This window comes from Rousettus aegyptiacus, unplaced genomic scaffold (assembly GCF_014176215.1).
Source record: "Rousettus aegyptiacus isolate mRouAeg1 unplaced genomic scaffold, mRouAeg1.p scaffold_m13_p_15, whole genome shotgun sequence".
NCBI classification, from domain to species: domain Eukaryota; kingdom Metazoa; phylum Chordata; class Mammalia; order Chiroptera; family Pteropodidae; genus Rousettus; species Rousettus aegyptiacus.
The window spans coordinates 15424349-15434452 of record NW_023416290.1 but is presented as its reverse complement, the minus strand read 5'-3'; the positions used below and the strand labels follow the sequence as shown (position 1 = coordinate 15434452).

Sequence of the window (10104 nt, the reverse complement as noted above, 5' to 3'; positions counted from 1 at the left end):
GAGTAACACTTAATGAAATTGAACTTCTGTAAGAGCTATAGAGCAAGAACAGAGTTACAAATAAAGAAAGAGCACCCGAGGTCTAAAAAGCACTGAAAAGATGTCTAAGTTGAAAACTCTAACTTTTGAATTAAAAATTTTAGTATATAAATTGAAACAAAGTTCAGTTTCTGATGAATTAGTGGTAAATTTTGGTGTATATATGTCACTATATCTATATACCAATATATCTTTATCTATATATCTATATCTAGCTTTCATGGTTAAAAAACAAACATTCCAAAAGCAATTTGCTATTATGGGGGGATAATTTGTTCTATCAGGACCCTTATATATGTAAAAAATATTTATGTGTATTTAATTCTATCTATGTAAATGTTTAAATGCACATATTTCACAAATACATGTAAATATTCATTTTTATTATTTTATTTTTTTGTTTTGTTTTCTGTACATCTCAAATTCGCATTCTTTTTTTTTCTTTTTCTCCAAAGCTAAAAATTAGTGATTAAAAAAAAGAAGAAGAAGAAAGAAAGAAAGAAAGAAAGGCCAGAGCCAGAGTCAGGGCCCAGGAAATGGAATTCTAGCTGAACTGGCTTCCAGAAGCAATTCTTTCTGAGGGGCCTGATGATGGGGAGGAGAGAGGCGTCCGCAAGGAGAATGAGGAGAGGGAGGAGGAAGTCAAAGATCGCGATTTCCTTTTTTTGTTACTTGGAGACTCCTTGCTCCAGGCTGACAGGTCTTTGACTTTTAAGGATTTGCTGGTTTTGGTCTTGGATGCCTTGTGAAATGGGGAAGGGATGACGGCTGGTGTCGGGGACACGGCGGACCGGGCCTTGCCGGTTGAGCCCATGAGGCCGAGGGTTGCAGGCACAGGAGGGAAGGCTGTGATGTGTGACATGAGGGCGCTTGGATCTGGCGATGTCACGAAAGCTGTGTTTGCGAGCATGGCTGATGTCATTATGAAAGAAGAAGTGCGGGTCAAGCTGAAGGAGGATACACAGCGCTGGGGTTGCTGAAAAGCTGTAACACGGGCGACGGAACAGGGGTGGTGACATGGGCTCCAGGCAAGGACTTGGGGCGTGCGACTATCTGCGGCAGGAGGGATCTTCTTGCATATCTGTGAATTCGAGTGTTTTTTCTAGTATGGAGTTTAATGCAGATCAGAAACGATCTCATCTTCTATCAGACACATAGTACCCTCGTTCCTTGAGGAGACTCCCAAATGAGCAAAGCGCAGGTCGTCTGGGGTGCTAGGGGGAGAACTAACGGTCTTAAGTTCGCAGATTCAGTGGCTCAGTCCATCTCCCCTTCATGGTTCAACTGTCGGCTGGCGAGGTCACCTCTAACAGGGGGCAGAGGGGGCTCCGGAGCGCAGCCACTGTGATTTGAAGATGTGCATCTCTTTATGCTGTTTGTGGATGACGGTCTAGGGGGCGCTGAGTTAGGTGGCCTGAAGTTTGCAGGGGATGCGACTTCAGGTTCTGGCCCAGAGCTCCCCGAGGACCCTGGCAGAGAGCCCTGGGCCGGGCCTGACTGCTTTGGAAAAACTTCCCTAGCCGAAGTCAGGAGACGCTCTTTAACTTCTTTCCCCCGGGACTTGGCTTTGCGTTGCACAAGAAGCAGGTCGAAATGCTTTTTCTGGCCCGAGACAGCCCTCTGATGACCTAATGAATGTGTCTTGCAGATTGGGGACCTTGTGCAAGATTTCTTTGTCTCAGGATCCAATACTCCATGGGGTTTATTTGCCTCAAATTCTGCCTCTGAAAGTCTCTTGTGAGGCTTGTCGTTGGTGGTGCCATTTTTGGGTTTCTTGTCTATTGTGGCAGACAAAGTTCCCCTGCCATTTGAGATCTTCTCAGGGGGAGGTGGCACTGACTGGGGCATCAAGGCCTGCTTAATTAAAAATGGAGTGGAGGCAGCGGCGGACGCCGAGGTGGAGCGGGAGGTGACCTCAGCGGTGGTTGTAGAGGTCATTTTGACTTTGGCACCACGTGCCTTCACTAGGTTAGGAATTTCCTCTAAACTGACCACAGGAGCCAGAATGCGTGGTTTGTCCCTTGATCTTTTCACAGGAAACACTGCGTGCTGTTTGCTGCCGGAGGTAAGTAGATTGCGTTTAGGTGTTTCGAAAGGCTTTGAGGTGCTGCTGGCAGAGTTCTGGCCACCGACACAGGCTTTCGTTTGGTCCTGTGCTAGAGACGCCCTGGACGCAGGAAGCCTGCACATCGAACCGTGTCTTCTCTCGCAGTGCGACTGGAAAACCTGTGGCTTGACGACCTGATCACAGGCACTGCACACTACGAGATAGAAGTCATCACGGGCTGGATAGTGGCCAAATACGTGCATATCTTCTTTACTAAGCCTCGTAACCTCCCTGCTTTGTCCACGCTCTTTTCCATCCTCTTCTAAATCTACATCGTCAGAGCAACATAATTGGGCAGCGTCGATCCAGGAGGACCAAGGTCTGCCCAGAAACGCCTCCGGACTGGGCGTTTTGCGATCCATGTAGCCGTTGCTCTTCCTACTTGCTTTTTCCTTGTTCCTCTGGCAGCGGTAGCCAAGGGACACTGGATTCGAGAAGGCTCCGACGTCATCTTCGGAACGTTCTGACATTGGGGGTTCTGAAAGGGGCTGGGGGTGGTGGCTACATATTCATGTTTTAATTTATATGAATATGTAGATATTTTTAGATGGGGTTCTGCTAGAAAAAGCAAATTCCCCCTCCCTCAAATAGCAATCCTCGTTTGGAATGTTTAGAAGGTAGTGGGATATCATCAAAGGACCAGTGAGATCACTTCAGAATCCTATACTCGACCAAGATATTATCACTTGACCGGCTTAAAAATATATATTTTCAGAGAATATACAGGAACTTCGAGAGTATACTGCCAAGTGCCCATCTAAGGACCAATAGTTTACTTCAGCCAAACAGTAAATGAGGCTCCAAAGCAAGGATCTTGAGATGGGGGCAAATCCTGAGAAGAGGAAAAAGCGGTGAGAAATGAAGGTACATGTACTTCATATATTTGAGTATATATTTTCTGGAAATGTATAATATGAGTTTAAGAAAAGCTTTTGAATTGAAGGAGACATACATCAAGGTCAATTCTACTATGTTCAGAATTATCCCAGTAAAACATAGAAATTGAAATGAGAGAAAAACAAACAGGAAAAAAGCTCTTCAAATTTCTCACTAAAATGATAGAAGATGAGAGATGAATGAAAGGAACAAAAGAGAAAATATTCTATGTTATGAAGTAGATAGGAAAGAATTTAAAGCTAACTAGAAAACTATCCTGTGTTGTAGCTATTAAAAATATTTCAAAAGAGATTAACCTCTTTAAGTTTTCAAGGGTAAAAAGAAAATGAAGAGTAAACATGATCAAATTGGTAAAAACAGGACTAAAGAAAAACAATTTAGTTTCAAAGAGAGAGATCAGGGGCGATCACTCATGCCACTATGCTTCTCAAAGAAAAACTATCTAAATAATCCACAGAGAGTAATGAAAAAATTGGTTCTAATACACATTCTTTTTACATTTTTATATCTCTGAAATTAGTATATCATCATAATTAAAGATAAAAATTACAATTAATAATGGAAAAGAAAAACATACTTGACTGTAATTAAACTAATAAACTTTTAAAAGTAGTTTGAACATACTTTCTTTCATAACATAATAGAAATTTTGAAAATAAGTAATAAAAGTTAACTATACTAAATCCTATGAAATTAAAAACATCTTAGATCAAACAATAAATACAAAATTATTCTTTATTTAGGAAATCAATGAATAGAATACTTTGTTAAAGAAAACATAGAATGCAAAGAAAGTAGTGTATCAGGAACATGATTTAAAATGTCTGTATTTAGAAAGAAAAGAAAAAATAGATATTTATTAGATTATTTATCTAATAAAAAAGATAAAATTTTTGCAGTTTTTATAATGAAAAAGTAGAGAGCAAATATAGAAGAGAAATGAGAAAGGAGATTAAAAAAAAACCATTAGCAAAAAGTATATACATCTTATTTAAAAAATGAAAACCTGGAGAAATTGCATAGTTGACCATCAACATATCGTCTGAATATCAAAACTGAAGTTAGAGCAAGCTGAGAATTTGAATAAACTAATTTTCATCGTAAAAATTAGAAAGGTGGTTAAAGTTAGAGAAGACTAAGATAGATGGTTTTAGAGTTGAATTCTACCCAATCTTTAAAGAACAAAATATCCCAAAATTATTTATATTATGCAAGTAGAAAACTTCACATATGACTTACAAAACTGGCATTAAAAACAAAACTGGAAAGGAAAAACAAACACAATACTATAGATCAATCTCATTTATTAACAAAGTCATAAAAATTCTAAGTGAATCTAAGCAACGTTTAAGTGGAATCTTACAGTATATGACAAAAATAATACACTGAGCAAAACAAGGTTTATTATAAAGAACGCAAATATGGTTCAATATCAAGAAATCTATATAATCAATTGCATCAATAAATTAATAGAGAAAAACAACATATCAAGAGATGCTGAAATACATTTATTACATCTTACACCATTGCTAATAAACATGCAATAAATGAAATCAAAGAGAATTACTTAAATATAATACTCTATCAAAAATTGAAGGCAAATATCTAAAATAATGAACGCTAAAATAATTTTAATTAAAATTAAGAAATATACTATACTTCCTACTTTGATGTTACTAAATATCATTGCCTTTGAGACTTTAAGAAATGCAGATAACAAAATATAAAATAAATGACAAATATTTGAAAAGAAGGGATAGTTCTCTTTCCTTTTCTTTGTAATATTATAGCATACTTAGATAATCAAAAATTCTCTAGAAATTCTGAAGAGAATTACATAACATGAACAGATACAAGCTAAATACCCAAAGTTAATAGCTTTTGTAGTCTCTAGCAATAAATCCGCAGAAGTCAAAAAGAAGACCAAAGAAGAACCAAAGAAACTAAAATACTAGAGGTTACAGAAATATATTTCACAAGAAAGTAAAAATATGTACATAGAAAAACTATGTTGGCTGAAAGACAAAATGAATTTGAATAAACAAAAAAGTATGTTCTTGAATGGGAAAATCTAATATCTTAAAAGTATCATATTCCCATACTTATACGTAAGTTTCATGAAGTTCCAATGAACAATTCATGATTCATTCGAAAATACATAAGATGATTAATGTTCCCAGTGAATAACAATTATCTTATCAAAGATAATAAAATTATGAAGAAATTGAGATGAAACTTGTTTACCAGATATCAGAACATATTATAATATATCTACCATTCAATATGGTGTTAGTATAAAAACAGATAAATATATCAGGCAAATACAGAATTCAGAATTAGATCCTTGATAGAAAAAAAAAAGCACATATATATGAAAAATGTGGAAGGAAAGGATAAACTGCCACAACTTATTTCATGAAGAAATGATAAAGTCAATGCCCTAGCATATGGAAGAATTCAAAATAGATGGAAAACTTTCATGTACAAAGTAATATAGTAAAATGAAATTTTCTTGCAGACAACCTAAATCCATGCAGGGAGTACCAGAGATCTCTCTAGACTCCATACTCCAGCAGTTATTTTTTTTTAAAAATCTACATTTATATACTGAATATAAAAAATATATAAGATTTTACATGACAAAGTGTTAGCTAATTGTAGATGTGGGCAAAAATATTAATTTTCTCTGGATACTAAGGATTAATTTTGACATTACAATAAAACTCTTACTAGTGACAAGAAAAAAATACAAAACAGAACAATGGACAAAGACCTGAAGAGTGAATATAAGATAATGGTCAGATAAGAAAAAATTATAAAATACTGCAAAATTCATAATCAGTGCTGATGTCAGGAAAAGGTTACTCATATATAATGCAGCAAGAAATGTAAAGAGCTATAGATTCCCTATTAAAATTTATATGTCTACACTTTGATTCAAAAATTCATCTCCTATGTATTCATTCTGTAAGAAGTTACACAACAAGTGGGAGGGCATATAAAAGATATTTCTTTCATTATTGCTCATAGTGGCCAAGAATTGGAGCCATCAATAAAGGAACATTGAATAAATGGGGATGCATACACACTATGGAATATTAAGCAGACTTTACCAAAAAAAAAAAAAAAAGAGAAAAGTAATGAGAAGAAAGTAAATTTGATGTGATCCAACTTTTTCTAAAACAACTTGACCCAAGATTACAGATGAGATTAAATATCTTTATTAGTTATGATTAAATTTTATATCCTGATGTCCTTAGGAGGAGATGGAAATTGTGATACTGATATAAGGGAAGGCCTTACATCTTTCAAAAAAAATTCAAATTAACAATAACAGCATATGTATCATGGCTCTGGGTATACACCATTCTCACAGAATACAATGGTAATGGTCTCCTTATGTAAAAATTAATTTATTTGTATGTGTGTGTATATATGTGTGTATATATATGTATGTATGTATGTATGTATGTATGTATGTATGTATTGCAAAGCACATATAGATAGTCATCAAAAAGTTATGTTGGTTATCTTTATCTTATCCCGGGGTTGGAGATTCCATACGGCCTTTATATTTTTTCTTATTTAATATATAGTATTTGATTCTTTTTAAATGAGTGTCTACTATTTACATCTTATACAAAAAAAAGCAAAAACAAAAGCAAAAAACTATTTTAATTTGGAAGTGGGAAAGAAATAGCAGCTATTAGAGTTAAATATCCAAAATTTGGTCCTTTCTTCTTGCATCTATCAATTTACTTTCAATCCTTCTTAAGGATGCTTTTGTTTTTCTCATTCTGGAGTTCAAAATTATGGCATCTAACCCTCATCCTTTTAATGGTCTCCTAAGAATAATTTTGTCTTCAAGATTGATGGCACTTTTTTCCATTTTAAGTTCAGTATTCTTCGCATCTAGCAGAACAAACTCCCTGCCGGTACCCCTTCTATTAAAACCTCTAGACTAGCCATGTATAAATATAAGGGGATGACTTAATTATTGATCTAAATTTAGATTTGCAATTTTGGAGCTCCTGATCTAAATGCTAAAGAGAGAATACCAATGATTAGGTCAGTTTGGGGAAAATATGCAAATTTAAATTAACCTTCACTGTTTAGAGCCACATCCCTATGAGTTACATCCCTATTGCTAAACAAACAAACAAACGAACAAACCATTAAATCTAAAGTGAGTAGAGTCATGCAATTAAGGGCTGCAAAGAGTTCATTTACTTTCCTCTTTTTGTTGTTTAATAGCACACTTGTGGCCAGTTTCATTGTTCAAAATATCTTCATGACACATTATTTAAACAGAAAATTGATTGTGATATGGTTATCTAAGTTATCAAGCCATTAGATCAGTTTTCAAATTCTGCACAGAGAACACTGTTTTAGCAAAATTAAATAGAGAAAATTGTCGCAAAACATGCAGTGATAATTTATTTTGCAAAACAAAAAGCGTATAACTGCTCTCTAATTACTAGCCTTTGAGGCATTTACAGCTAAATTAAAATCATCATTAGCTGTTAAGTGTGTTTGCTTTGATTAGTTCCTATTTTATGAGGTTTTAGGCAGAAGTAATTTTGTGGTATTGTTATTAATGAATTTAATGTTAAGTAGGAAAAAAACCTTTTGTTATCTGACAAGCATCAACTCTGAAGTTATCAGTTTAAATTTGGTCAAAAGTCAGAGGGATCTCCCTAATATATTTACCAGAAATGAAAATGATTATATTCAAAAGAAACAGTATCTTCAAAGCTAGTGAAATGGAAAAAAAATAAAGCTTTAGTCTTTTAATTACCATAGCCCAATAATATAGTTACATAGGGGAAAGTACAGACAGTTCTATTTAAAATATATTTTATCATTCTGTTAATTTGGACCAGTAACTTAGCCTGCCTGCACTCAAGGCTCTTCATCTATTAAAGGGGATGTTAACTCCTTTCCGAAGAACAGTTTTAGGGATTAAGTAAAATACTGGACGTCAAGTATCGTAGTGTCTGGTACATTCACTCAGTAAGAGTTAATCTCCTTTCCTTTTCTTTCCACATGATCTAGTGTATCTAAAAATATTAGACAAACAATTCCAAGCATGTATCTCCCCCAAAATAAGGGATTTAGCATATTCATGTTATTATTGCACTTGAATTTTTGAGAAATAGTATGAGTTTATGAGTTTCTTATTTTCAACAGTGACAGAAAAAAGCATATCTTTAATAGGTTATTAAAATTTTTCTATCAATGGGAAGATGATTCTTTTCAAATATTATCTTTTTATCATTTTCAAGGACACTTACAAATTTATGTTTTATTTACCACTCAAATTCAGTGATTAAACTTACTTGCTCCATGGGTCCAATCGTTAAGGGCTATGTGAAAAAAGTTGAAATGACAAAGACAAATCAAAGAGATTCAGATGGTGGCCCAGGCTGGAGCATTGCACTCTACCACGACTCATCCCATGCTCTACGTATGCATCTGTGACTCCCACAAAATGCCCCTGTAAAGATCAATACCCAAAATGTTGATATCGTATTGGCCATTTATAATTTATTCTAAAAATATTTACAGTGTGAGATATTTAGTCCAAACAACTGTCATGATATAGGGAAGCATGTGGATGTTTGTATATGGCAATGGGCTAAAATTTTGGCCCTACTCTCTTGGAGTCATCTAACCTCTCTGAAAGCTGTGGCATGCTTAATTATAAAATAAGAGTAATAATACCTACTTCCTAAAGTTGGAAACATGAAAATATGCAGGAAAAAAATAATGCACTATTTACATTACCAGCATTCTCTCCTACTTATTGGTGAAAGAATTGCATGATCAGGAAATGGCCAAAAAGAGATAACGGAAAGGTATGTCTCAACATTTCATCATGAAAGATGAATTACTATTTATATTTAAAGGATGGATCGGGATACTAAAGGTTCCTGCAAGTTCCATATGACCGTCACTTATTTGCCCTTGGCCAGGGTGAAATTAATGACAGGCAGAAACCACTTTATAGCGCTACTGGCATTCATTCTGATACAATTGCTTTTTTGAGTGAGAACTGTTGGGGAGAGGCTCTCCGTCATAAACCTTATACACATTTTATAGTAAGCTGTTTTTCCTAAAGTTTTTTTAAGCTTTCTCTTTAGAAGAGCACAAGCATCAGTGGCACACAGATTGGTGTTCATGTAAAAATGTGTTATTGGGAGGCGTACTTAGTGAAACGGATTCGCATGCTGTCTGCTACTGTGGGCTAAAGTTCGCTCTGGTAGAACTCAAGAATCACATTGCAGAAATCTCAAGTTATTAAATATCTGAGCCACAAAAGCAATTTTAATAAAAAAAAATAGATTTGGACTAGACAGCAGCACACTCACAATAACAGTTATTTTTCTTCTTGGAATGTTTGATAATAATGGTTTGTAAAGGTTGTAAATGTATACCTATAAAACGTAAATATCACTGAGATAATCCACCCTTTGATTAGTAATTCCAAGTATTTATTAAATTGCAATCCATCATCACCAGCTCAAGGATTAGCCCAGTGATTCTTATATAAATTTATTAATTTTATCACTCATTTTCATAATGGAGCATAAAATTGAAATGAGATAGCGAAAAGACACCAAATCAAAATAAATTGCAGAACACTTCACAACAGAGCGTGATAAGCAAAAGAAAACCCCACCAACCCAGATCTAGCTCCTCAGATGAAGTAGTTTCTCTAACTTCTGACACAAGGACGCAAGGCAGCCTTAGTTATCCCATCAAGATCCTGCCCCAATGCATTCCGTATGTTGCAAACAAGATTCATTAACAAATGCTCAATTCACACTTTCACTCAAATACCCTCGTCATACTTTAAAATTTTATTTTGTAGAAGAAATGCTGTTCTTGACTAGACTTCATTGACATTCTGTATATGAATTGTTGGACTCAAAAAAAAAAAAAAAAAAAAGGGACACCTTAGATATGCCAGGCATTTCCTACAATTTCCTGGCAAAGTTCTTTTTCTTTTAAAAGATTTAATTTTGTTAACCTCTGGATAAAGAGAGTCAGCCCTGATT

The 10104-nt window shown here is 34.9% G+C and overlaps 1 pseudogene; it reads right to left on the bottom strand.

The window, feature by feature from the left end:
- Positions 1–583: 583 nt before the first annotated feature.
- On the bottom strand, positions 584–2597 carry LOC107497971 (annotated as a pseudogene).
- Positions 2598–10104: the final 7507 nt, after the last annotated feature.